This window comes from Triticum urartu, chromosome 4A, assembly GCF_056163025.1.
Source record: "Triticum urartu cultivar PI428250 chromosome 4A, HENAU_Tu73, whole genome shotgun sequence".
NCBI lineage: Eukaryota > Viridiplantae > Streptophyta > Magnoliopsida > Poales > Poaceae > Triticum > Triticum urartu.
Genome location: NC_141876.1, coordinates 288,151,392 through 288,179,030, shown reverse-complemented (window position 1 = coordinate 288,179,030; position 27,639 = coordinate 288,151,392).

Here is a 27,639-nt window from a genome sequence, read left to right as displayed (position 1 = left end):
AAGCGACGAAAGCAGACAAAAGGCCGCGTCCGGCACCTAATCTAGTCTTGGACATCTTCTCACCAGCGCAGAGCTAAGTGCTACCACTGGGCGTGGGAGGGAGCCCCAGGGCCTGAGGCCGGCACCCCTGAGACTCCGGGGCCTGTACAGCCCCACTCATTATTACGTGAGAGTGTCACGGGGCGGCGAGCTTCACAGGCACTGGGCCTTCTTCACAGGTACCGGCCTTGCTTCATATCACCAGATGAGGGCCCCGCCTTGCGCCACACTCTAGTGCCATCAACGACGACCGGAAACCAGGACGCCGCCGATGGGGTAGAGCGGTCGCCAGCGGTTCCCCCGACGACCACGGGTCCTCTGCCAGGGGCAGGCCCTGAGGCACCTCCCCAGCAGAGGGCCTACCTCCTGAGAACACCTTGCTCCGAACGCCGCGGTGGTGATGTTGGATCTCGGCCCCTCTCCTACAGCCCCCTACGCCCTCCTCCCGAGGGGTAGGGGACTGTGCGAGCGGGGCAGCGGCTCGCTGTGGCGACCCGCACCTCCTGCGGTCCATGATTAGTGTATGCCTGCTCCTGAGGAATTAGCGGTACCCGATAATTGTTGCCTCCAGCGTGGCCAGTGGGACCATCCCGGGGCTCCTGGAAGGGCTCAGCTTCTGGCGCCTCGTCCCCCCAGCTTGGGCTGAGGAGCGAGCCTTGTTCGCCCTCGTGAGGGTGTCCTTGGTCCATCATGAGGGGCACGTATTCTTCTGGCGCCGTCATCCCGAAGGCCACGCCGTAGTGCTCCGCGTGCCACGCAGTCCTGCTTGACGCGCCCACCGTGGGGTGGTAGCACGGCTGTCCACTGGGGCCGTGGGTCGCATCGAGTCCTTCTTCTTCGCGGACTGGGAGCGGGGGCAGCACCGCCGCCGGTCTGGTGCCAACAGCTTCGCCGGTGTTGGGGTAGCCTTGGAGCCCGCGGGCGCGCGCGGAGCCCCCGCACGGGCTGCCCTAGGCTTGAGATGGGAGCTGGGTGCAGAAGGGGTGAGCCCCCGAGGCGGCGAAGCCCAGGAGCTCTGCCACCCGCTGCAGCAGCACGTCGCGGCCGCCCTCCAGCAGCCTGCACTGCAGCAGCTCTCGGGCCACCGTGGGCGCGGCCCTCGAGTTCGCCTGCTCCCGATGGGTGTACGGTGTCATGGTCGCGGCGTGATTGGAGGCCCTTGCTACCGACCGCGCCTGCCGCGGTGTGAGAGATGTCGAAGCCTGTCCGCGTCGCCCGCAGCCCGCAGCGCCCTGTGCACCGCGAGCTTCCTGGGGCACGGCGTCGCCCGAGGCAAGCGGCTCTGCGCGGGCGGGCCACGCCGCCCATGGATCTGGGTTGCCCGCCTGGTCGCCGGACATGGTGATGACGACGCGACGGGACACGAAGCGGTAGAAGGTGGATTCCGGCGCACCCCTACCTAGCGCCCCAAATGTCGGATTTCGGGTTCCGGCAGACCCTTGAGGTTCGAACACTGGGGTGCACGCGGAGATTTCGCCTTCTACCTACCTGCACCCCTCCGCCTCGCTAAGATCTAAGCTATGGAAAGAATAGCACAAGAGACACAGCGTTTATACTGGTTCGGGCCACCGTTGTGGTGTAATACCCTACTCCAGTGTGTGGTGAGCAATACAAGTAAGAACAGCCTCGCGAGGGTCTGTTCTTGGCTGGGGGGATGAACTGCTGGGAGGAGTTCAGTCGCCCCTCTCTCTGTGTGTGTGTGTGATGCTACTCGATCCGATCCTAGCTAGTTTCTCTCTTGGCTTCTAGATTCTCCCTTCTTGATTGCCCCTCTACCCTGGGGGTGGCTAGTCCTATTTATAGGCAAAGGCCCTGGGCCTCTTCCCAAATATTGAGCGGGAAGGACGCCAACAATTGGCCATTTTGAAGGGGAACATCTGGTACACTTATCCTGACTAAAGTTGGTCCTCACCTGCCAAAGGCTCTGGTGGTGACGCTGGCTTGGGCTCCACAATGACTTCCTCCCTGCTGTTGGACTGGTCTTGGTCTCGTTGCACCGAAACGGGTGCCTTTGCTTGATGCTCTCGCCTGCGCTTGCTCCCTTTGCACCAAAGAGGAAAGGAGGACACTGCGCGGCTGGCGCCCGCCTGGCGCCTTTGGTCGTCATGGCTTGCGTCACGGGCACCTCGTGAGGTACCCCGCCTTGATCTCTCCGCCTCCTCGTGAGCCAGCCTGATGAGGCCGTGCCTGAGGAAGCTCCATGTCGTCCGCCCCGCGAGGCTTGGCCCCTCGCGAGGGTCTTGGGTCTGTGTTGATGAAGATGGGCCGTGCTGGGCCCCCTTTTGAGCCACGCCGCAGGCCGCAGGCTGGCAAGTCTGGGGACCCCCGTTCCCAGAACGCCGACAATGCTCTTGGGGTAGCCGCTTGGATGCTCTTTCAGCGATGTCGTCGGCCTCTTTGTTGGTGCCACGGGGCACGTGCTGCAGCTCCAGGCCCAGGAACTGCTTCTCCATCTTCCGTACCTCCATGAGGTATGCCTCCATGTGCTCATCCTTTGGCTCGTACACCTTGTTGGAGAAGTTGACGAGGAGCTGCGAGTCTCCCTTGATGGTGAGGCATTTCACCCCCAGGGCCACCGGAGCCTTGAGGCCGGCGATGAGACCCTCGTACTCTATGATGTTGTTGGATACCTTGTCGCCCCGATGGAAGCAGAGATGCACGACATAGTAAAGTTTATCCTGAGTGGGCGAGATGAGAACGGCTCTAGCCCCCGCATCCTGGTGTGCAAACGCGCCATAGAAGTACATGACCTAGCCATCCAGCGCTTCACTCCCTAGGGAGAGGGATCAGTTCTCGCCTGCTTCGAGCTCCGGGGTGTCGGTCCATTCTTCCACAAAGTCGGCGAGTGCGGCCCCCTTGATGACCCTGGTTGTGCTGAACTCCAGTTCAAACGCTTGCAGCTCGATGTTCCATTCGGTGACCCTTCCCGGAACATTGGGGCTCCTAAGAACTCTCTCTAATGGGTAAGCTGAGACGACCTTGATGGGGTGACCCTAGAAGTAGTGGTGCAGCTTATGCGAGGCCACCAGGAGTGCGAGCAAGAGCTTCTGAGGCATGGGTTATCGTGCTCACGCATCTCGTAGCACTGTGCTGACGAAGTACACTGGATGCTCGACGAGGGCGGGAGAGCTAATGGTGTTTTTGGCCCCCAAGGGCTAAGGTGTTCCCTGTGGGTCCCCAGCTTCTGGGCTTGATGACTAGCCAGGGCAGCCGCTGTCTCACGAGCATCACCTTGGTGCTGAGCTGCCTCATCCGGCTTGGCAACTCCACTTGACGAGCTCTTGACTTGGGGCTCCTCCCTGATGACCACCAATGCCGCGCTGGCGGAGTGCGGTGTGGCTGACAGGTAGAGTACCAACGGCTCGCGACGACAGGGTGCCACCATCACCGGCGGGCTGGTCAAGTATCTCTTGAGGTCTTGAAATGCTAAGTCAGCCTTGGGGGTCCACTTGAATGGGCCCTTCTTCTTCATCAGCTTGAAGAACGTTAAGGCGTGCTCCCCCAACTTGGAGATGAAGCGCCCCAGCAAAGTCATGCAGCCTGCAAGCTTCTGCATCTCCTTGAGGTTTTGTGGTGGGCCCATATCTTCGATTGCTTTGAGCTTCTCCGGATTGGCCTCGATCCCCCTATGGGACACGAGGAAGCCCAACAGCTTGCCGGAAGGAACACCAAACATGCACTTATCCAGGTTGAGCCGCAAGTCCACCTGGTGCAGGCTCATGAAGGTTTCCTCCAGGTCCAAAATCAAAGTTCTTGCCTCCCAAGACTTCACCACAATGTCATCGACGTAGGCCTCGGCGTTCCTCCTGAGCTGCCGCCCCTAGGCGATGTGCATCAGTCGTTGGAAGGTCGCTCCTGCATTGCGCAGTCTGAATGGCAAGCAAGTGTAGTAGTACACCCTGCATGGGGTCAATAAAGCTATTTTCTCCACATCTTCCACCGCCATGTTGATCTGGTGGTAGCCTGAGAACGCATCCAGGAAACATAGAAAATCACACTCGGCGGTGGAGTCGACAATCTAGTCGATGTGCGGTAGCGGAAATGGGTCTTGAAGGCAAGCCTTGTTGAGGTTGGTGAAGTCGACACACATGCGCTCCTTCCCTCCTTTCTTCGGCATGACGACCGGGTTCGCCAGCCACTCTCGGTACCAGACTTCGCGAATGACACCTGCTGCCTCCAGCTTGCGGGTTTCCTGGATGATGAAGGACTGCTTCTCCGTGGACTGCCGCCTTGCCCTTTGCTTCACAGGGCGCACGTTGGGGCATACCCTCATATGATGCTCGATCACTCTTCTCGGAACCCCAACCATCTGCTTGGGTTCCCAGGTGAATACTTCCTTGTTCAACCGCAAAAAGTCCACCAACTCCCTTTCTTGATCTGGGGCGAGGTCGGTGTCAGTGTCAAAACCGGCAGATCTCGGGTAGGGGGTCCCGAACTGTGCGTCTAGGATCGATGGTAACAGGAGACGGGGGACACAATGTTTTACCCAGGTTCGGGCCCTCTCTATGCAGGTAATACCCTACGTCCTGCTTGATTGATCTTGATGAATATGAGTATTACAAGAGTTGATCTACCACGAGATCGTAATGACTAAACCCTAAAAGTCTAGTCTGGCTATGATTATGAGTATTCGGCCTATCTACGGACCTAGCCCTCCGGTTTATATAGACACGGTAGGGATCTAGGGTTACACAAGGTCGGTTACAGAGAAAGGAATCTTCATAGTTGGTCGCCAAGCTTGCCTTCCACGCCAAGCAGAGTCCTATTCGGACACTGGTGGAGTCTTTAGTCTTTGTATCCTTACGGCCCATCAGTCCAGCCCATATCCAATAGATCAGACACCAGAGGACCCCTTAGTCCAGGCCTCCTCAGTAGCCCTTGAACCAGGCTTCAATGACGATGTGTCCGGCGCGCAGATTGTCTTCGGCATTGCAAGGCGGGTTCTACTTTCCGAATACTCCAGGATAGTCTTCGGATGAAACGGAGGTGTCCCGATCTGCAACACAAGTACCACACACAACCGCAAGGAATATAGTATTTCACGAGTCCCATCTGCTAACAACTTTTTGCAAGATGACATCACATCTGTTCGGTCACTAAATCGAACCGTTTTTGTCCGCTGTTCCACGCTTCGAGATGAGGTTTCAATTGGAACGTCTTGTCAAAGCAGAGATCGTGTCCCCTTATTGCGGGATTTTCATCAATGCGGGCGTGGGTAACCCAACCGTGTCGTTTACACGGCCCTTGGGAATAGGCGAGTTTTAGGGCGAGTCGGGAGGCGTTCGATATTCACTTCCTTTATAAGGGGATAAGGATCCCCCCTTCTTCTCCCACGCCTTCTCTCTTCCTCTTCCCTTCCACTCTTGAGCTCCAGCGCCCATGTTCTCATCTTCTTCCCTCTCAAGCTAGCACTCAACCATGTCCGGATTTGTAGGTCAAGGCAGGTGGATGGTCTCCTCCGTCAAGGAGAAGGACATTACTGAGCTTCGGGTGGCCGGGTACTTGGCGAAGGAAATCGCCCACCGTCTTCCAACCAAGGGGCAAGTCGTCCCCACACCGAAGCCCAATGAGAGGGTGGTATTCATCCCTCATTTACTCTGCGGGCTAGGGTTTCCTCTCCACCCTTTCGTCCACGGGCTGATGTACTATTACAAGAAAGACTTCCATGATCTATCCCCGAACTCTTTCCTCAACATCTCAGCGTTCATCGTCGTGTGTGAGGCCTTCCTCCGCATCCAACCCCACTTCGGGATGTGGCTCAAGGTCTTCAACATGAAGCCAAAGGTGATGGATGGCCAGCACGCGGAGTGCAGAGGAGCCATCATGAGTAAGCTGACCAATGTCTCCTGGCCGAAAGGCACTTTCGTGGAGACTGTAAAGGAATGGCAGAAATAGTGGTTCTACATCACAGAACCCCGTGACGCCACCTGGGCCACAGCTGCTGAATTCAACTCTGGCGATCCCATGCGACTCACCTCCTGGATCAAGAAGAGCCCGAACTGGTGTTCGCCAGATGAGCTGATAGCGCTACAAACGCGCGTTCAAAGCATGGTGGACAAGGATGTCAAACTTGTCGATATAATACAGGTGATGCTAGTTCACCGACTTCTCCCGTGCCAAAGCCAAAGCCTCCCTCTATGGGAGATCAATCCGAAGAAGCACCATAACCTGAAGAGGCTCTTCGAAACCACTCACGAAGACGCCTGGAAGCTGCTCTTCAAGGACAACGAGACACCGCCGGCCACAGATTCGGACTGCGGGCACGACATTAACCACCTCGCCAACGAGGTATGTTATTTTTAACGCATCCCCTGCTTGCTTGTTTCAAGGATGATATCTAAGCTTTTATTATCATTGCTTCTTCAGGATTGGATGGAGAGGGCGAAGTGGATCTAGTGTCCGGCTCCGCTGCCTGAAGAACCAGTCATCCCGCGTTTAGCGAAGATGTTGGTGCCGACGCCCTATACGGCGCCGGCGAAGAAGGCCACAGGGAAGGCCAAGGGGGTCCGGAGTGGCCCCCACCGCAAGGGCGCTTCGGACGCGATGTCCGAAGACAAGACCCGCTCCTCCGTCGCCGAAGGCGACGACGATGAGGAGGAGGCGGAGGAGAGCGATTCTCCCCCTGATGGGGGGAGGAAGAAGAGGGCGGCCTCCACAATTCTGGAGGCGGAGGCGTCCAAGAAGGGGAAAGGCCCACTCGTGGGCAGCTCCGCATGGGACGTCGATAGCAGTCCGGAGTGACGCCCCCGCACTAAGCCTCGGGCTGCGTCGTAAGTGCTAAGACTCATACATGCCCATAAATCTAACCTCTCCTCTTTGTTGTATTGACAAGATTAATTATGCTATTGCAGTCCGGCTCACGACAGCTCCGAGCGATCCTCATCAAGAGGCTCGTTGGACTCAAAGGAGATGGCCAGCGGGACACCGCCGGCCGCTTACTCTCCCAAGGCCAAGGGAGACGTTGAGGTGTTGTCCCGAAGGACTTTCCCAGGCCAGGAAGAGGTTCGGGAGGCCGTCAAGGTGGCGCCAGAGGGCCATACCTCGGCCGTCGGACACATGGGGGAACAGGCCCCCATGGAGACTGACGGGCCGTGCTCAATTCGGCCCCCCTCTGAGCACGGATTCGGAGACCCATACAGCCCCGGAGTCCGACAGGCGGCCTCCATCAAGAGAAGGAGGCGCGCCCGTCCCACCGGCGACCTCTGTCCAACCAGAGGCGCCGGATAATCTATTGGAAGCGCTACGAGGCGCTTCCATTGTGGAAGAACACTGTATCCTTATGGGTACAGTGATTGAGAAGGTTCAGTTCGTTAAGAGCGGACTGACCGAAGCCTGCAGCGGCCTGCTGACAGGTTTTGAGGTAAGTAGCGTTTAACCGAGAAAATCCCAGTATAGACAGTAGCCCCTGAGACACTGTCCGGTGTTCGGAAAGAGAGGCCGGCCAGAGGATCAATAAAATTTCATAGGGAACTAACTAAAATGTGTCTGATGTGAATAAGCAGGCCTCACTGCTGGCTGCGACCTCTCACACTGCCGAAGTCTCTGGACTGAAGCAGAGACTAGAGCGGGCCGAGCAGGAACTCGACCAAGCGAGGAAGCAGCTGGAAGACCAGCAAGGTATGCAATGGCTGGTTATATATTCGGAAAGAGTAAATGATGTATACTGACCGTGGTGTCATTATATGTGTACGGGCGATGACCGAGGTCGAGGCCCTGAAAAAGGCCCTGGCCGAAGCCGAGGGGAAAGCTGTCAAGGAGCAGGCCGCTCGCAAGAAGTTGAAGGCCCGGCTGAACGAGGTCCAGCAAGAGCTCCAGGATGCGGTGAAGAAGTATGAGACCCTGGAGGGCAATGTTTCGGCTTGAGAGACCGAACTCTCCAAGACTCGTCAAAGCATGGAATCGGCCTAGGTTGAAGCTTAGGGTGCCCTCCAGGAGATCCAAGAGGCCAGGAAGATCGCGGCGGGTAAGACGTTTAGTATGCAAAGCAAATATATAAAGAAGAAGTATTTCTTACTAAGCCGGATTTGGAGTTCTCCAGGAGCCTTCGCAGATATGCCCCGCAGTGTGTCTGACGCCGCGGAGTTCTTCCGAGCCGAAGAAGGGAGCTCCAGGGAGAAATTGTTCTGGTCGTAGTATCTTACTCCAGAGCATCCCGTGCCCTTCTCCGATCAACTGAAAAAGCTGGTGGAGCTGCATAGGGTGGCCGAACTAGCCATGAAGGATTTGATAATCCGGTTGTGACTAGCCGAAGCTATGCCCGGCAGCTACTTCGGGTTTGTGAAGCGGCTGGTGAACGCCTGTCCTCAGCTGGACGCCGTCAAGCGATCAGCCTGTATTGAAGGTGCGCGCATGGCTTTCGCCCGCTGCAAGATGTGGTGGGCGAAGATGGACACCGTCAAGCTGACCAAGCAGTTGCCAGAGGGCAAGGAGCACTGCACACCCAAGCGCTATTTTGTAGATGTCCTAGAGGGGTCTCGCATTGTAGCAACGCAGTGCGGGCAAGACATTATTTTCGAATGAATACATTCATGTTGTCTTTGCCTTGTATGATGAAACAAGACTTTTATGTAATATAATGCTTTAAAAAATTTCTCCTCTTGTGTGGCCGTTTTATGTGAAATCTGAGAGTTGGCCAGTTGTTGGCCTCTTCCCCCATGTAGGAAATACGGGGGTGTTCGGGATGTAATCTAAACACTCTTGATCCAATTGTTTGGTCCTTGAAGGAGGTGTTTAGCGCGACGAACCAGGTAATCGGACTATGCGGCTTTAGCACTCTCACTTAGCCATAGGAGTCTGACAATAGAAATATGTGCGCAGCCCCTAGTATCCGGACTAGGATGCTGTAAACACTTGATCGGGTAAGTACCAATCCCTCGCATAATGTGGAAAAAATCTCTAAGGATTTGAGACCTCCGAAGAGCTGACCGGCTCTTGCCGCATCATGACAGTCAGTTTTCGGCTTTCTCTACTGAGGTGCACAGTTGGGTAAGCCAAGGCACAATCGCAGTAGTTCTCCCTTTACTACCCTAGCCGATATAGCGGAACGTAAGGTAGCAAGCATAGGAGCCGGGCAACCCAACTATTAACCAAAGACATGGTTCGGAGCCAATGCATATAGTGCTAAATTCGGGGTGCCGAACTATACTGTAAAATTGTTCGGACTTTTGTTGCCATGTTGTGGGGCGCTATGAAGCCCCTGGCAAATTGAAACACACCCAAGTGTACAGGTGTTATCCGATAGAATTATCAGAAAGGAAAAGGAAAAAAAGAAAGAAAAAGGAAGAACCAGTGGTAAGCTAGAGCCGTGAAAATTTGGGCTGCGTGTGGGTTATTTACTATGCCTTCACCAAGAGAGAGCTACATGTGGGTCCTGAAGATAGGTAAAGGGATCATTAAAGAGACCACCTAAGAGTTTCCAAGTACGTCCATGCTTCTTGTTGTCTTGGTGTTTTTATCCTTCAAACGGAATCGATGGTCAAGCCGCCAGGAAAGGCCTATAAAAAGGGGAAAATAGAAGAAAAAAGGGAAATAGTGAAAGTATGAGTGTCCGAGGCGGTCGAGCCGTATTGCGAATCACAAGATGATTATGCCTCCATTCGGGTCCATGGTATTTTTAGTGCGTAATTATGTACGCGTGGTACTTTGGCCGCCACTTGGTCAGGACGGGGACAGAGGCCAAATTGCTAGTCGAGCTCCTGACGAGCCAAGCTGTCCTTTTGCGGCATGGTTCAGACTCTCTTGACAGTGTTTGAGGGATCGGCCGGCGAATTGAGGTTCTGCTTGACAAGGCCGCCCTGTACTCTGCCGCTAAGGCAGCGGTGTGCTCCTCGGTGCGGAGGGAGCGTTACGTATTTCCATTGACTGTTATGACACCATGGGGTCTGGGCATCTTAAGCTTGACATAAGCGTAGTGTGGCACCGCATTGAATCGAGCAAATGCAGTTCGTCCGAGCAGTGCATGGTAGCCGCTGCGAAAGGAGACGATACCGAAGATTAACTCCTCATTTCGGAAGTTGTCAGGAGACCCAAAAACAACCTCTAGTGTGATTGAGCCCGTGGAGCGGGCCTCTACACCCGGTATGACTCCTTTAAAGGTGGTCTTTGTGGGCTTGATTCGCGATGGGTTAATGCCCATTTTGCACATTGTATCCTGATAGAGCAAGTTGAGGCTACTGCCACCTCCCTCAGGACTCGCGTCAGGTGGAACCCATCAATTATTGGGTCCAGGACCAGTGCGGCTGAACCGCCATGACAGATACTGGTCAGATGATCCCGGCGATCAAAAGTGATCGGGCATGACGACCATGGATTAAATTTTGGGGCGATTGGTGTCGATGTCAAAACCATAGGATCTCGGGTAGGGGGTCCCAAAGTGTGCGTCTAAGGTCGATGGTAACAGGAGACAAGAGACACGGTGTTTACCCAGGTTCGGGCCCTCTCTACGGAGGTAATACCCTACATCCTACTTGATTGATATTGATGAATATGAGTATTACAAGAGTTGATCTACCTCGAGATCGTAATGGCTAAAACCCTAGAGGTCTAGCTTGTATGTCTATGATCATGAGTATCCCGTATCTGAACTCAGTCCTCCGGTTTATATAGACACCGGAAGGGTGTAGGGTTACATAAGGTCGGTTACGAAGAAAGGAATCTACATATTCGACGCCAAGCTTGCCTTCCATGCTAAGGAGAATCCCATCCGGACACGGGTGCCGTCTTCGGTCTTCGCATCTTCACAGCCCATCAGTCTGGCCCATGGCTAACAGGCCGGACGCCCAAGGACCCCTTAGTCCAGGACTCCCTCAGTAGCCCCTGAACCTGGCTTCAATGACAAGGTATCCGGCGCGTAGTGCTGTCTTCGGCACTGCAAGGCGAGTTCCTCCTTCCGTACTCCAAAATAGTATCCGGACGAATTGATCGTGTCCAGACATGTAACATACAGCCGTAGAGAGTATAGTATTCTATGAATCCGATCTGTTGACAACCTTTAGTAATGTGACGTCACGCTTCTCGGTCATTATTTCAAACCGTTTCATGTCCCGCCGTTCCACGTTTCGGGGCATGGTTTTCATTGACACGTCTTGTCAAAGCAGAGATCGTGTCCCCTAATTACAAGATTTTCATCAATACGATCTTGGGTAACCCAACCGTCCTGTAGGAAAGATTCCTTACGAATAGGCATGTTCTTAGGCTTAGGACAAGGCATTCAATACCCGCGGCCTTTATTAAGGAACCAAGGGCTATCCTTTTATGCCAAACCTCTCATCAGCCTTCCCAACCTCGAGCCCTAGCACCCAAGGTTCGACTTCATTGTTTCAAGCCTCCCCATCATGTCCGGACCCAGATTTCAAGGCCGATGGGTGGCTTCCTCCGTTACAGAGGAGGATATCACAAAGCTTCGGGCAGCCAGATACTTGACTGCGGAGGTCCACCACAGGCTTCCTGCTCCACTACAGGTTATTCCGACCCCCAGATCTAGCGAGCGGGTCGTGTTCATCTCCAACTTCCTCCGGGGGCTAGGTTTCACTCTTCACCCCTTCGTCCGGGGGATAATGTTTTATTACAGACTAGATTTTCATGACCTAGCCCCGGACTCTATCCTCCACGTCTCAGCGTTTACCATTACATGCGAGGCCTTCCTCCGAATCAACCCACACTTCGGCTTATAGCTCAAGACCTTCAGTGTGAAGCCGAAGGTAGTCGATGGGGAACAGGTGGAGTGCGGCGGTGCTATGATCAGCCAAATCACCAGCACTCCTTGGCCAAATGTTTCTTGTACCGAATCTTCCAATCACTGGCAGCAGGAGTGGTTTTACGTTACGGAGCCCAGCAGCACTAAGTGGATAGCTGCACCCACATTTTGTCCTGGCCCACCGTTACAACTTGCATCATGGGTCAACAAGGGGCTGGACTAGGGATCAGTTGATGCAGTGCAGACTTTATAGAGCCGCATCCGAACCCTCCTCGAGAGAGACGTCGATCTTGTCAACGAGATCCAAGTGATGATAGTTTGCCAAATCCTGCCATGCCAGCGTAGGTCTCGCCGCATATGGGAGCTTAATCCAGAAGGACCACAAACCCTCCAACACTTCTTCGGCACCACACACAAAGGGATGTGGAAGTTATTTTTCGGGAAGCAGAAACATTGGCGAGACACTACCGAAGACGCTGGCCTTAACTGCAACCGTCCGGATACCCCAGTAATCACTCGGCTCCCGAACACTTTGTAATTATGCATACCGTAATATGGTACTGAGCAAGCTATCTTCTTCCAGGGTTGGACAAAGAAGGTGGAACTAATTATGTGTTTGGCCCCTCTGCCCGAGGGCCCAGTGAATCCTCTTCTAACAAGGATGCTAGCCCTGGCACCATACCAGATGCCTGTGAAGGAGGGCGAGGCGGAGAGTGAGAGGACCAAAGATGGCACCTATTCCAAGGGTGCATCGGACTGTCTCCGAAGAAATTAAAATCCCCTCAGCTGAAGACAAAAGTGAAGGGGGGCCACTGTCTCCTTTCCTTCTAGGAAGAGAAGGGCCGCCTCCGAAGATTTGGAGAAGCAGGCCCCTAAGCGAGGCAAGATGCCTCAGGTGGGTGGCTCGGGCTTGGAGGACGTCGAAGCGCAGTCTCCTGACGAGGAGAAGCCTCAGGCCAAATCATAAGTGAACAAGGCTGTTTTAAACATGTCCCATTCCTTTCTTATAATGCCTGGAATATATATATTTTGTTTTTGCAGCTCAAAACACAGTCTTCCTCAACAATCCTCTTCCTCGGGGGACCTTGTCCTAGAGATGATGGAAAGCGAGACGCCCCCACCGGCCTCTCCGTCCAATAGGGTGGACGACTTAGAGGTGTCCTCGCGGAGGGTCTCCCCGGACCAACAAGTGGTGCAAGGGATGATGACGACATTACCCGAAGGTGATACTTCGGTGGCCCAGGGTCCGGGGAACAACAATGAGGGCCCAGGACAATCCGATATACAGCCGGATACGTATGAACGGATCCCTTCAAAGGGTGGTCGTACTCCTACGACAGCCTATGGAGACCCGGAGGCGCTGGATTGCGCCAGGCGTCCGTCTCAGAGGAACATCGTACCTTAATGGGCCCGGTGGTTGAAAAGGTCCAGTCAGCGAAGATCGGATTGGATGAGGCCTTTGCGAGCGTACTAAGAGGCTTTGAGGTTTGTACTGTAATATGTGCAATTGTGTTTTATTCGCAAAATACACCTGTGTATAGATAGTAGCCCCTGAGACTCGGGTTGGCTTCCCATGGGAGGTGAACGGAGGATCAAGAAGAAATATTCAAGGACTAATATGATTAACTTGAACACAGGCTGCTTCCCACCTGGCTACTTCCCAGACTACGGATATTGCCGAGCTGCAACGGAAGCTTGATATGGCCGGGGATGACATTGCGTTAATCAATATGCGTCCTGACGAATCGCAAGGTATGTATTCGGGGCAGTCCCTTCACATACATTTTTGTGATATAAGCATGATGCTAAAATTTATATATTCTAATATGCATGGCTGCAGATGGTGCTGCCGCCATTGAAATTCTTTGGGCGGAGCTGGCCCGGGCCAAGGAGCAGGCCCGGTGTAGTAATGCGACTGCTGAAAAGGCATCGGCTGAGTTAAAAGCCGAATGAGCTGCTCGACGTTAAGACGAGGACAAGATATCCATGATGGCGCTCGAACTAAAAAATGCTGCTAGCCGCTATGAACTCCTTGAGAAGGAGAATGAAGCCAAAATGGCTGAAGTTGACAAGGCCTTACGAGAGGCGAGAGAAGCGCGGTCTGAATCCAGAGCCGCTCGTGAGGAGATCCGGCAAGCTAGGGAGATTGCGGCTGGTGAGCCATTTTTGCTACAGACTAAGTTCGGCGATCTGAAGTATGCTCAGCTTAACCAATTGTGGAGTTCCCCAGACGAGTTTTTAGACTTGTCGAAGAGTTCTTCCGATGCGGCACAGTTTTCCTAGGCGCGAGAGGGGTATGCAACGGAGAAGCTTTTCTGGTCACAATTCAGCGTGTCGAAGAGCCCCTATTGCTAAATGAGCAGATGTCCCGGTGGGCCGAGCTTCATAGGATATCCGGTGCTGCCATGAAGAACGTCATAACCTGGTTATGGCCAATTGAGCCTGTTCCGAATAGTTACTTCGGCTTGGTGTATCGGCTTATTGATGCGATGCCACGTATCGATGCTGTGAGGCGGTCGGTGTGCATCGAGGGTGCATGGATGGCCTTTGCCCTAGTCAAGACATTCTGGGGGAAGATGAAGGCCATCGATGTTGCGGTGAAGAGTCCACCCAAGGGCAAGGACCTTCACGAACCGGAGCATTATTTTGAAGACGTCCTAGTGGTCACCCGCTTGATAGATGGTTAGTGCTCGAAAGACATAATGTTCGAGTGAGGTGTATGAGAATTGTATGAGACAATTTTATATTTAATTTGTTTTTATATATTGCTCGAAAGTTTGTGTTCCTCCTATGCGGCCGTTTTAATATAATCTGGAAGTTTTCCAGTCATCAGCTTCAGCCCCCTCGTAGGAAGTACAGGGGTGTTCGGAAAAGCATTTGATCACTCTTCACCCAATGTCTTGGTCCGTAAAGGAGGTGTCAATGCGGCAAACCAGGCAACCAGACTATAGGGCATTAACACTTTCACTTAGCCATAGGAGTTTTATGGTGGGTCTATGACACAGCCCCTGGTATGTATGCGGCTTATTCATATGATGCGCGTACATATTTGACTAAAAATAGGTCCTTCGTGTGACACAGAGGAATCTCTAGAGATTCTGATAAGTCATCAAATGGTTGACCAGCTCTCGCCGCATCATGACAATCAGTTTTCGGCTTTCTCTACTGAGGTGCTAAGCGAGGTGAACCGGAAGCACAATCACAGTAGTTCTCCCTTTACTACCCTAGTCGATAGAGCAGAATGTAGGATAGCAAGCATAGGAGCCGGACAACCCAACTATTGACCCAAGACATGATTCGGAGCTGATGCATATAAGGCCAAACTCGCGACGCCGAAGTATGATGTAAAAGCTGTTCGGACTTTGTTGGCAACTCAATTATTCCTGTACCGAGCCCCTGGCAAGTTTAAGCCAGGGTATATCTATGAAACAACCATAGGAGGCGTATTCATTTGCGAAAAGACGCGGATAATTAATACGGGTAATGTGAACTGGGACCTGAGCAATATGCCAAAGATTACTTGATATATATAAAGGCCATGGCCCTGGCCATTTGATATGCCCTGGGTCGAAGGCAGAGGAAAAAGGCATGTTACAGGCTCGAAAAAGTGTGCGGTCTACAAAAAGTTATTTTGGACCTCCTGTCGTACGTCTGCGCCGCATGTCCTCAGCGAGGTGAATCCTTGAAGGAAGTAGCCCCGTAGGTGAGTGTACGGATCCGAACTCCGCTAGAGTCGGTCTTAGATGTTTCTCCTTTGTGCCACCTGTTTTTAAGAGGTGAGGAAGAAAGAAAAATGGAAGTAGATAAAAATGTTACCGGAGTGCTTGCAGACTTGTCCGTATTATGCTTCCGCCAATGCCCATGGTATCTTAAGTGCGTAGTTGTGTATGTGCGGTATAGTTTTAATGGGTATATGAGATGGGCAACGGAAGCCGAACTGCTATTTCTGCTCCGGATTTGATCGATCTTTGGGGGAAATTGCTTCTGGCCCCCGGCATTTGGCTAGTGAACCACTCTGTCGTCCCTATTGCCTGCCAGCCCCCTTCCCTTGTGTTCAGCGTTGAGCTTGCCGGGCTGCTTGAGGACCCAACAGTTTCTGTTGGTATGATTAGCTGGTTTATTGGAGTGGACCTGAATCTGGCAGGGTCGGTCCAATATCCTATCTAGGTTGGATGGTCCGTCTTTGTTCGCCTTGAATGGCTTTTTCCGTTGACCGGGCTTGGGATTGCTGAATTCGGCGTTGACCACTGTGTTGCGTGATCTTTCATTATCGTTGTGACTGTTGTGTTTGCTTCATCGTGGCTTGCCATTGCCGTCTTAGATTTCGGAAGTGCCCGAGTCGCTGGCGCTATTGCTTCTATGAGGGAGCCAGTTGTCTTCTCCCGCGCAAATGCGGGTCATTAGAGCGGTAAGGGTTGTCATGGATCTAGGTCCATCTTAACCGAGGTGGCGTGCAAGCCATTCATCCCGGACGCTGTGTTTAAAGGCGGCAAGGGCTTCCGCGTCTAGACAGTCGACGATTTGGTTCTTTTTAACTAAGAACCTAGTCTAGAGCTTCCTGGCTGACACTCCGGGCTGTTGGACAATGTGACTTAAGTCATCGGCGTCCGGTGGCCAGACATATGTTCCTTGGAAGGTGTCACGAAAGGCGTCCTCCAAACCTTTCCAGCTGCTAATAGAATTTTCCAGCAGACTGTTTAACCAGTACCGAGCTGGTCCTTGATGGCATGAAGGTCGTCCCCACAGGCCATGTGGATATGGAGGAGGAAATCCTCAATCCATACCGTGGGATCCGTTGTTCCATCGTATGATTCAATATTCATAGGTTTGAACCCGTCTGGGAATTGATGCTCCATTACTTCGTCTATGAAGCAAAGAGGGTGTACGGCGCCTCTATGTTGGGCCCCACTGTGACGTACCTCTGATGGAGTCCATTTGCGGTTTTCGGCCCGGGCGTGGCTAGGTTTGTCACGTCCGAATAGGTGGCCGTCGTCGCGTGTCTAGGTATGTCCTCGCGATCCGTAGGTCGCTCTTGATTGTCTTGCTCTACTACCCAAGTCTTGTTGACGGTCATATGCACAACCCCGAGCTGTTTTGTTCTTGCCTTTACGGCGAGGTGGGGCGGTCTAGTGTTCGGCTTGAGTTGCCGCTTTGCCTGGACCAAGATGTGGTCGACCTGACGCCTTGTGCGATAATGGCACGGGCTCAAGCGCCTTGTCGTCGCCCTAGGGTAGCAATCTACTCTTCGGGTAGCTTTTGGTTGGGCCACTAAGGCCATATTCTTCGGCGGCCAGGACTCCCGTGCATCTATCATTGAGCAGATCTTGGTCTGCTTGAAGCTGCTACTGCTTCTTTTTCAGGCTCCTTGCAGTGCCTATTAGTTAGCGCTTGAAGCGCTCCTGCTCAAGAGGTTCCTCGGGCACGATGAAATCCTCGGTGCCGAGGCTCACTCATCCTTAGAGAGCGGCATGTAATGGTCGTCCTCTGAATCTTCGTGCGTGGCCTGTTTACCAGGGCTAACCTACCAATCTTCTCATTCATCTTGTTCATTAGCTGTATCAACGGGGTCTTCGTTGTCTTCGGCATCGTCATCCATATCGTAAATGTTCTCGGAGTCGTAATCAAGTGTATCGGTCGAATCCTCGATCGTGGCTATGAAGTGGGTGTTGGGTGAGAAGCAAAATTCTCCGCCGTCAGCCCCTGGTCCGAGCCGGATATAGTCCGGCTGTGGGTCCTCCACTAAGGACGGGTTCTTTAATGAGTTTAGCACATCGCCCAAAGGCGAGTGCTGGAAGATGTCTACGACGCTGAACTGGAAGATCGATAAACGATCAAGTTCGGCGTCCGTGGGCTCACGTGGTTCGGAACGTATGGCCGGAGATGAGTCTGGAGTTCCGGTGACAAGGATGTCGTGAGAGGTTAAGTCTGTGTGCGACTCCAACGCCGTGGAATCTCTGGCCTCCGTGGCGGGGTTGATCCTCCCATCCTTGGATGGCGCAGCTTGCTGCGGATCTAGGGCCAGAGCGGTTACATGAGCAATCTCCTGGATGGGGTTTGATGACAGATTTAAGTCATGATCATCGGGGTGACCGGGAGCAGCTACCCCGGTCTCGAATCCGGTGAAGATCAGGTCTCCACGGATGTCCGCAATGTAGTTCAAGCTTCCGAATCTGACCTGATGGCCAGGGGCATAGCTTTCGATATGCTCCAGATGGCCAAACAAATTGGTTGCAGTGCGGAGCCGCCGAACACAAAGATCTGTCTAGGAAGGAAAGTTTCTCCTTGGGCGGCATCACTTTTGATGATTGAAGGGGACATCAAACCTTTTGGCGAAAGCATAGAGGAACTCTCAATGAAAGCACCAATGTCGGTGTCAAAACCGGTGGATCTCGGGTAGGGGGTCCTGAACTGTGTGTCTAAGGTGGATAGTAATAGGAGACAAGGGACACGGTGTTTACCCAGGTTTGGGCCCTCTCTATGGAGGTAATACCCTACGTCTTACTTGATTGATATTGATGAATATGATTATTACAAGAGTTGATCTACCTCGAGATCGTAATGGCTAAAACCCTTGAGGTCTAGCTTGTATGGCTATGATCATGAGTATCCCGTATCCGAACTAAGTCCTCCGGTTTATATAGACACCAGAAGGATCTAGGGTTACATAAGGTCGGTTACAAAGAAAGGAATCTACATATTCGATGCCAAGCTTGCCTTCCATGCTAAGGAGAATCCCATCCGGACATGGGTGCCATCTTCGGTCTTCACATCTTCACAGCCCATCAGTTCGGCCCATGGCTAACAGGCCAGACACCCGAGGACCCCTTAGTCCAGGACTCCCTCAACTAGCTCTATCGTGTAGACGTCCCTAAGCGCGCGCTTACGCTCCCTCTTGGGGATGTGGGTAGCGTATATCATGTTTACCGTTTTGACCTGAGGAGGGAACTTCTTCTGTTCCCCTATGTTCGGCGGCCGGCGCTCCTCACCGTCGTCTTCGCTTTGCGATCCCTTATCCTTGTTTTAGGCATTTAACTTTCTGGCCTGTTTAAAAACCCAACAATCTCTATTGGTATGATTGGGTGCTTTGTCTGGGGTGCCATGAATCTCGCACGCACGATCGAGTATGCGGTCCTGGCTAGATAGGCCCGAATTGTTCTTTTTGAACGGCTTCTTCCGCTGACCAGGCTTAGAGCCACTGAATCCGGCATTGACCGTCGTATCCTCGGTGTTCTCATTGTTATTTCGACGTTTGTACCTGTTGCGTCAAGACTGGTCGTTGCTATTTTTAGCTTCAGGGGTGCCGGCATCGCTTGCATTGTTTTTGCTATGGGCCAGCCAACTATCCTTGCCCACACAAAAGCGGGTCATGAGTGCCATGAGGGCCGCCATGGACTTTGGCTTCTCTTAGCGGAGGTGGTGGGTGAGCCATTCGTCACGGATGCTGTGTTTAAAGGCCGCTAGGGCTTCGGCATCTGGACAGTCGACTAACCTGGTCTAGAATTTCCTGGCGGACTCTCCGGGTTGTTGAACTATATTGCTTAAGTCATCGGCGTCCGAAGGTCGAACGTATGTACCTTGGAAGTTATCAAGGATGGCTTCTTCCAAGTCCTCCCAGCTGCCGATGGAGTTTTCGGGCAAGATGTTCAACCAGAGTCGTGCTGGTCCTTTGAGTTTCAGGGGGAGGTATTTAATGGTATGAAGGTCGTCACCGCGGGCCATATGAATGTGGAGAATGAAGTCTTCGATCCATACTGCGGGGTCTGTGGTGCCATCATATGATTCTATATTCACGGGTTTGAACCCTTCTGGGAATTCATGTTCCATGACTTCATCGGTGAAGCAATGAGGGTGTGCGGCGCCTCTATATCGGGTCGTATCGCGACGTAGCTCTGATGGGGTCCGCTGCGGCTTTCAGCCCGCGCATGAATAGATTTGTCATGTCTGAACAGATGGCCGTCGTCACATGTCGGCGCACGTCCTCGCGATCCGTAGATCGATCTGGTATGTCCTCCTTTATTGTCCAGGTCATGTCGAAGGTCATATGTATGACCGTGAGCTGATTTACCTCTGCGTTTGCAATGAGGCGGGGCGGGTTGGTGTTCAGCTTGAGTTGCCAATTTGTCCCGGCCACGTGGTGGTTGGTCAGCCGCATTGCGTGATGGTGGTATGTGTTCGGGCGCCTCATCTTCGAACCGAGGTAGTAATTTGCAGGTAGCTTTTGGCCGGGTGCTTGAGTCCATATTCTGTGGCTGCTAGGACGTCATTCCATTTATCGTTGAGCAGATCTTGGTCAGCTTGAAGCTGCTACTGCTTCTTTTTCAGGCTCCTTGTAGTGGCTATTAGCTGGCGCTTGAAGCGCTCCTGCTCCAGAGGTTCCTCAAGCACGATGAAATCCTCGGTGCCGAGGCTCGCCTCATCCTCGGAGAGTGGAAGATAATTACTGTCCTCCGAGTCCTCGTGCATGGCCTATTTACCAGGGCTAACCTGCCCATCTTCCCGTTGATCATGTTCGGTAGCTGTGTCAATGGGGTCTTCGTTGTCTTCGGCACCTTCCGGGGTATTATCTTCTCCTGTGCTGGTGTTGCTATCTTTACTGCGGCGTGACTTAGAGCGGCGCCACTGACACCGGCATTTTGATTGTATCTCAGGAGGTTTATCCTCAACTGGATCTTCTTTGTCATCGCCGTTGTTCTCCTTTGGTGCATCCACCATGTATACATCGTACGAGGAAGTGGTCGTCCAGCGTCTGGTGAATACTGGGTCCTGGGCCTCTTCTTCTCCGGCATCGTCGTCCATACCGTCGACATCGTCGGAGCTATAATCGAGCATGTCAGTTAAGTCTCCGACGGTGGCTATGAAGTGGGTGACGGGTGGGGAGCGAAATTCCCTGTCCTCAGCTTCTAGTTCGAACCGGATATAGTTCGACTATGAATCCCCCACTAAGGATAGATTTTTTAATGAATTCAGCACATCACCCAAGGGTGAGTGCCGGAAGATGTCCGCGGCACTGAATTCGGCGATCGACCATCATGCTCGACATGTGCGGACGCACATAGTTCAGAACTTTTAACCGGAAACGAGCCCGAGGTTCTGGTGACACAGACATTACCAGAGGTTAGGTCTGTGTGCGGCTCCAACGCTGTGGAGTCTGCGGCTTCCATGGCGGGTTAAGCTTCATGTCCTCGGATGGCGCGACCTGCTCTGGATCTAAGGCCAGAGCGGCTATAGGTGCAATTTGCTGGGTATGGCCCGATGACAGATCTAAGTCATGTTCATCGAGGCGATGGGGAGCGATTGCCGTGGTATCGAATCCGTCGAAGATCAAGTCTCCGCGGATATCCGCGACGAAGTTCAAGCTCCCGAATCTGACCTGACAGCCAGGAGCATAGTTTTCAATCTGCTCCAGATGGCCAAGCGAGTTGGCCCGCAGTGCGAAGCCACCGAACACGAAGATCTGTCCGGGGAGGAAGACCTCCCCTTGGACAACATCGTTGTAGATGATTGAAGGACCATCAAACCTTTTGAGGATAACACAGTGGAACTCTCAATGAAAGCACCAATGTCGGTGTCAAAACCGGCGGATCTTGGGTAGGGGGTCCCAAACTGTGCGTCGAGGATCGATGGTAACAGGAGACAGGGGACACAATGTTTTACCCAGGTTCGGGCCCTCTCTAAGGAGGTAATACCCTACATCTTGCTTGATTGATCTTCGTGAATATGAGTATTACAAGAGTTGATCTACCACGAGATCGTAATGACTAAACCCTAAAAGTCTAGTCTGGCTATGATTATGAGGATTTGGCCTATCTACGGACCTAGCCCTCCGGTTTATATAGACACGGGAGGGATCTAGGGTTACACAAGGTCGGTTACAGAGAAAGGAATCTTCATAGTTGGTCGCCAAGCTTGCCTTCCACGCCAAGGACAGTCCTATCCGGACATGGGTGGAGTCTTCGGTCTTTGTATCCTTACAGCCCATCAGTCCGGCCCATATCCAATAGATCAGACACCCGAGGACCCCTTAGTCCAGGACTCCCTCAGTCGGCGCCTATAGTAAAGGTGGCGCCAGAGGCCCTGTCCACATCTACCGGTATCTACTTCATCTTGGCTTGACCTTGAGTGAATAGCTGCTTCTTCTTGGTTGGCGCAGCGCCCTTTGTCCTGGGCACGGCCTTGTTGGCCGGGCAAGCTGCCGCCGCGGCCCTGAAGGCGAGTTTGAGGGCCGCCAAGGCTTCCTTGGCATCTCCGGCCATGGTGAGGACGCCCTTGCTTCCTGGCATCTTCATGAGGTTGTAGGCGGGATGGGTAGCTGCCACGAACTGGGCCAGCGCCGGGTACCCGAGGATGGCGTTGTACGGTAAGCCGATGCGGGCGATGTCGAAGTCGATTAGCTTGGTGTGGTAGTTGTGGCGTGTGCCGAAGGTCATAGGGAGACGGATCTTCCCCAGGGGGTTGGAGGAGCCGCTGCTGACTCTGGAGAAGGGCTTGCTGGGGCGGAGCCGCTCCAGCGGTACGTGAAGGAGACTAAAAGCCTCCACGGAGAGCATGTTTAGGCTGGCTCCGCCGTCGATGAGGGTCTTGGTGATGGCTACGCTACTGATGGTGGGCGTGCAAAGCATCGGGAGCACGCCTGAACAGACAGTGGTGACAGGGTGATCCCCTGAGTCGAAGGTCAGGTCGTCCTTGGGCGCTGCCCAACCCAGGGGAGCCCCCTGCCGCGTGGAGGCGGCGCCGATCTGGCAGAAGAATGGCTTGGTGTGACGGTTTGAGGGCGGCTCCTGCGAGCCACCGAGGAGAGCTGCGACGATTGGGAGCGCTGGTCCCCCAAAGTGCGCGATGAAGAGGTCGCACAGCTCCTCCCAGGAGGCCACAGAGGATTCCGGTAGATGGAGGAGCCAGGCGCGCGGCATGCCAGCGAGGGCCATTGGGAGCCAGTTGGCCATGACTTTACCATCACCCTTGGCCTCTAGGACGGCCAACTCATACGCCAGAAGGAAGGCTGCCGGATCCGCTGCACCATCATAACGGGGCGGCATCTCCAACTTGAACTTGTGCGGGCACCGCACCCGCCGCAAGGCGGGGGTGAAGGCCCGGAACCCCATGGCGCTGTGGAGGGCGCCCATCGATCCAGTCGGAGAAGCGGCGGCGTCCATGAGAGCCGGTCGAAGAAGCGAGTCCGTCAGGGGGGCAAAGCTTCGGCGCACCCCTACCTGGCGCGCCAAATGTCGGATTTCGGGTTTCGGCAAAACCCTTGAGGTTCGAACACTGGGGTGCGCACAAAGATCTCTCCCCCTCTCTAGCTTGCACAAATCATGATCTCACGGCCTAGCTCGACGAACCCAAAGAACAAGAGACACAAGAGTTTATACTGGTTCGGGCCACCGATGTGGTGTAATACCCTACTCCAGTGTGGTGTGGTGGATTGCCTCTTGGGCTGAGGATGAATAGTTACAGGGGAAGAACTGCCTCCTGAGGAGAGGTGTTCTTGTGCTTGGTGAGTGTGGTGGCTTTGGTGGGATGAATCCGGTCCCAGATCAGATCAGACTACCTCCCTACGGTGGTGGCTAGTCCTATATATAGAGGCCCGGGTCCTCTTCCCAAATATTAGTTGGGAAGGGATCCCAGACCGGCCAATTTGAAGGGGGACAGCTAGTACAAGCTATCCTGACAAAAGTAGTCTTGGCCTGCCAAAGGCTCTGGTGGTGATGTCGTCTTGGGCTCCACGGTGACCTCCGTCCTATCGTCCTGCTGGTCTTGGTCTCATTGCACTGATATGGAAACCTTTGTCTGATGCCTCGGGACTCCTCGCCTACGCTTTCCCCTTCAGCACCAAAGAGGAAACGAGGACACTGCACGCGCTAGCGCCCGCCTAGCGCCCGCCTGGCTCCAATCGTCATGGCTTGCGTCACACAAACCTTGCGAGGTGTCCCTTGCCTTGATCTCTCCGCCCCTCACGAGCCATCCTGGTGAGGCCGCCCCTGAGATGGTCTAGCATCGTCCGCCTCGTGAGGCTTGGCCCATCGCGGGGGTCTTGAGTGTTTGCTGGTGAAGATGGGCCGTACAGGGCCGCTGATGGAGCCACGCTATGGGCCGCAGGCTGGCAAGTCTGGGGACCCCCGATCCCAGGTCGCCGACAGATCCCATCTCAAATTTCATGGCCTCAAGCCATTTTGCGGAATCTGGGCTCATCATCGCTTCCTCATAGTTCGTAGGTTCGTCATGGTCAAGTAACATGACTTCCAGAACAGGATTACCATACCACTCTGGTGCGGATCTTACTCTGCTTGACCTACAAGATTCGGTAGTAACTTGATCAGAAGTTTCATGATCATCATCATTAGCTTCCTCACTTACTGGTGTAGGAATCACTGGACCTAATTTCAGTGATGAACTACTTTCCAATAAGGGAGAAGGGACAATTACCTCGTCAAGTTCTACTTTCCTCCCACTTACTTCTTTCGAGAGAAACTCCTTCTCTAGAAAGGATCCATTCTTTGCAACGAATACCTTGCCTTCGAATCTGTGATAGAAGGTTTACCCAACAGTCTCCTTTGGGTATCCTATGAAGACACATTTCTTCGATTCGGGTTCGAGCTTATAAGGTTGAAGCTTTTTCACATCAGCATCGCAACCCCAAACTTTAAGGAATGACAACTTGGGTTTTTGCCAAACTGTAGTTCATAAGGTGTTGTCTCAACGGATTTAGATGGTGCCCTATTTAATGTGAATGCAGCCGTCTCTAAAGCATAACCCCAAAACGATAGTGGTAAATCAGTGAGAGACATCATAGATCGCACCATATCTAATAAAGTGTGGTTACGACGTTCGGACACACCATTACGTTGTGGTGCTCCAGGTGGCGTGAGTTGAGAAACTATTCTGCATTGTTTCAAATGAAGTCCAAACTCATAACTCAAATATTCACCTCCACAATCAGATCGTAGAAACTTGATTTTTCTTGTTACGATGATTTTCCACTTCACTCTGAAATTCTTTGAACTTTTCAAAAGTTTCAGACTTATGTTTCGTTAAGTAGATATACCCATATCTGCTGAAATCATCTGTGAAGGTGAGAAAATAACATTATCCGCCGCGAGCTTCAATGTTCATTGGACCACATACATCAGTATGTATGATTTCCAATAACTCTGTTGCTTGCTCCATTGTTCCGGAGAACGGAGTTTTAGTCATCTTGCCCATGAGGCATGGTTCGCAATTACCAAGTGATTCCAGAAGTCCATCAAAATGGAGTTTCTTCATGTGCTTTACACCAATATGACCTAAACGGTAGTGCCACAAATAAGTTGCACTATCAATACTATGAACATGTGTATCACTACTATCAAGATTTAGTAAAAATAGACCACTCATCAAGGGTGCATGACCATAAAAGATATTACTCATATAAATAGAACAACCATTATTCTCTGATTTAAATGACTAACCGCCTCACATCAAACAAGATCCAGATATAATGTTCATGCTCAACGCTGGCACCAAATAACAATTATTTAGGTCTAAAATTAATCCCGAAGGTAGATGTAGAGGAAGTGTGTTGACGGCGATCACATCAACTTTGGAACCATTTTCCACGCGCATCGTCACCTCGTCCTTAGCCAATCTTCGCTTAATCCGTAGCCCATGTTTCGAATACCTTTCATATACTTAGCATAAGGATTCATTTTAAGCATATCAGTCAAACGCATATGCAAAAAGATAGGTCTAATCATTTCAGCAAAGCGCTCAAAATCCTCATCATCTTTTTTCTTGGATGGTTTAGGAGGAAAAGGCATGGGTTTCTGAACCCATGGTTCTCTTTCTTTAGCGTGCTTTCTAGCAACGAAGTCTCTCTTATCATAACATCGATTCTTTGATTGTGGGTTATCAAGATCAACAGCAGGTTCAATATCTACATCACTGCTATTGCTAGGTTGAGCATCAACATGAACATCATCATTAATATTATCGCTAGGTTCATGTTCATTACCAGATTGTGTTTCAACATCAGAAATACAAATATCATTGGGATTCTCAGGTGTGTCAACAACAGGTTCACTAGGAGCATGCAAAGTCCTATCATTTTTCTTTTTCTTCTTCTTAGAAGAACTAGGTGCATCAACATTAGTTCTCTGAGAATCTTGCTCAATTCTCTTAGGGTGGCCCTCAGGATACAAAGGTTCCTGAGTCATTTTACCCCCTCTAGTCACAACTCTAACAGCATTATCATTTTTTTAATTCATTGAGCAAATCATTTTGAGCTTTAAGCACTTGTTCCACTTGCGTGGTAACTATAGAAGCATGTTCACTAATAAGTTTAAGCTCACCTTTAACTCTAGACGTATAATCACTCAAGTGTTCAATCATATAAGCATTACATTTCAATTGTCTACCAGCATAAGCATTGAAGTTTTCTTGTTTAACAAAAAAATTATCAAACTCATCCAAGCATTGGCTAGCAGACTTATTACAAGGAATAACACCTTCATCAAATCTATAGAGAGAATTTACCTTTACTACCTGTGTCGGGTTATCAAGACCATGTATTTCTTCAATATGTGGTAAATCCTTAACATCTTCAGTTTTAATACCTTTTTCTTTCATAGATTTCTTTGTCTGTTGCATATCTTCAGGACTGAGAAATAGAATACCCCTTTTCTTCGGAGTTGGCTTAGGAGTTGGTTCAGGAAGTGTCCAATCATTATGATTACTCAACATATTATTCAATAGCAATTCATCATGATCAACAGTTCTTTCCCTGAAAACGCAACCAGCACAACTATCCAGGTGGTCTCTGGAAGCATCGGGTTGTCCATTATAAAAGATATCAAGTATTTCATTTTTCTTGAGAGGATGATCAGGCAAAGAATTAAGTAATCGGAGAAGCCTCCCCCAAGCTTGTGGGAGACTCTCTTCTTTAATTTGCACAAAATTATTTATTTCCCTTAAGGCAGCTTGTTTCTTATGAGTGGGGAAATATTTAGCAGAGAAGTAATAAATCATATCATGGGGACTACACACACAACCAGGATCAAGGGAATTAAACCATGTTTTAGCATCACCCTTTAATGAGAACGGAAATAACTTAAGGATATAGTAGTAACGAATTTTCTCCTCATTAGTGAACAGGGTGGCTATATCATTCAATTTAGTAAGATGTGCCACAACAGTTTCAGACTCATGGCCATAAAAAGAATCAGATTCAACCAATGTAATCATCTCAGGATCGACAGAGAAATCATAATCCTTATCAGCAATACAGATAGGTGAAGTAGCAAAAGCAGGGTCATATTTCATTCTAGCATTCAAAGACTTTTCTTTCAACTTAGCTAACAGTTTCTTAAGATCATATCTATCATTGCAAGCTAAAAAGTCTCTAGCAGTTTCTTCATCCATAACATAACCCTCAGGCATAACAGGCAATTCATATCTAGGGGGAGAATCTTCATCATCACTTTCATCAATATTATAAGTTTCAATAATTTCATTCTCTCTAATCCTAGCAAGTTGTTCATCAAGAAATTCACCTAATGGCACAGTATTATCAAGCATAGAAGTAGTTTCATGATAAGTATCATGCAAAGCAGAAGTGGCATCATCAATAACATGCGATGTAGCAGAATAAATAGCAGGAGTAGGTGTCGCATGTTTGCTCAAAACAGAAGGTGAATCAAGTGCAGAGCTAGATGGTAGTTCCTTACCTCCCCTCGTAGTTGTGGGAAAAATCTTGGTTCTTTCATCTTTCAAGTTCCTCATAGTGATCAACAGATATAAATCCCAAGTGACTCAAAGAATAGAGCTATGCTCCCTGGCAACGGTGCCAGAAAACAATCTTGATAACCCACAAGTATAGGGGATCTCAACAGTTTTCGAGGGTAGAGTATTCAACCCAAATTTATTGATTCGAC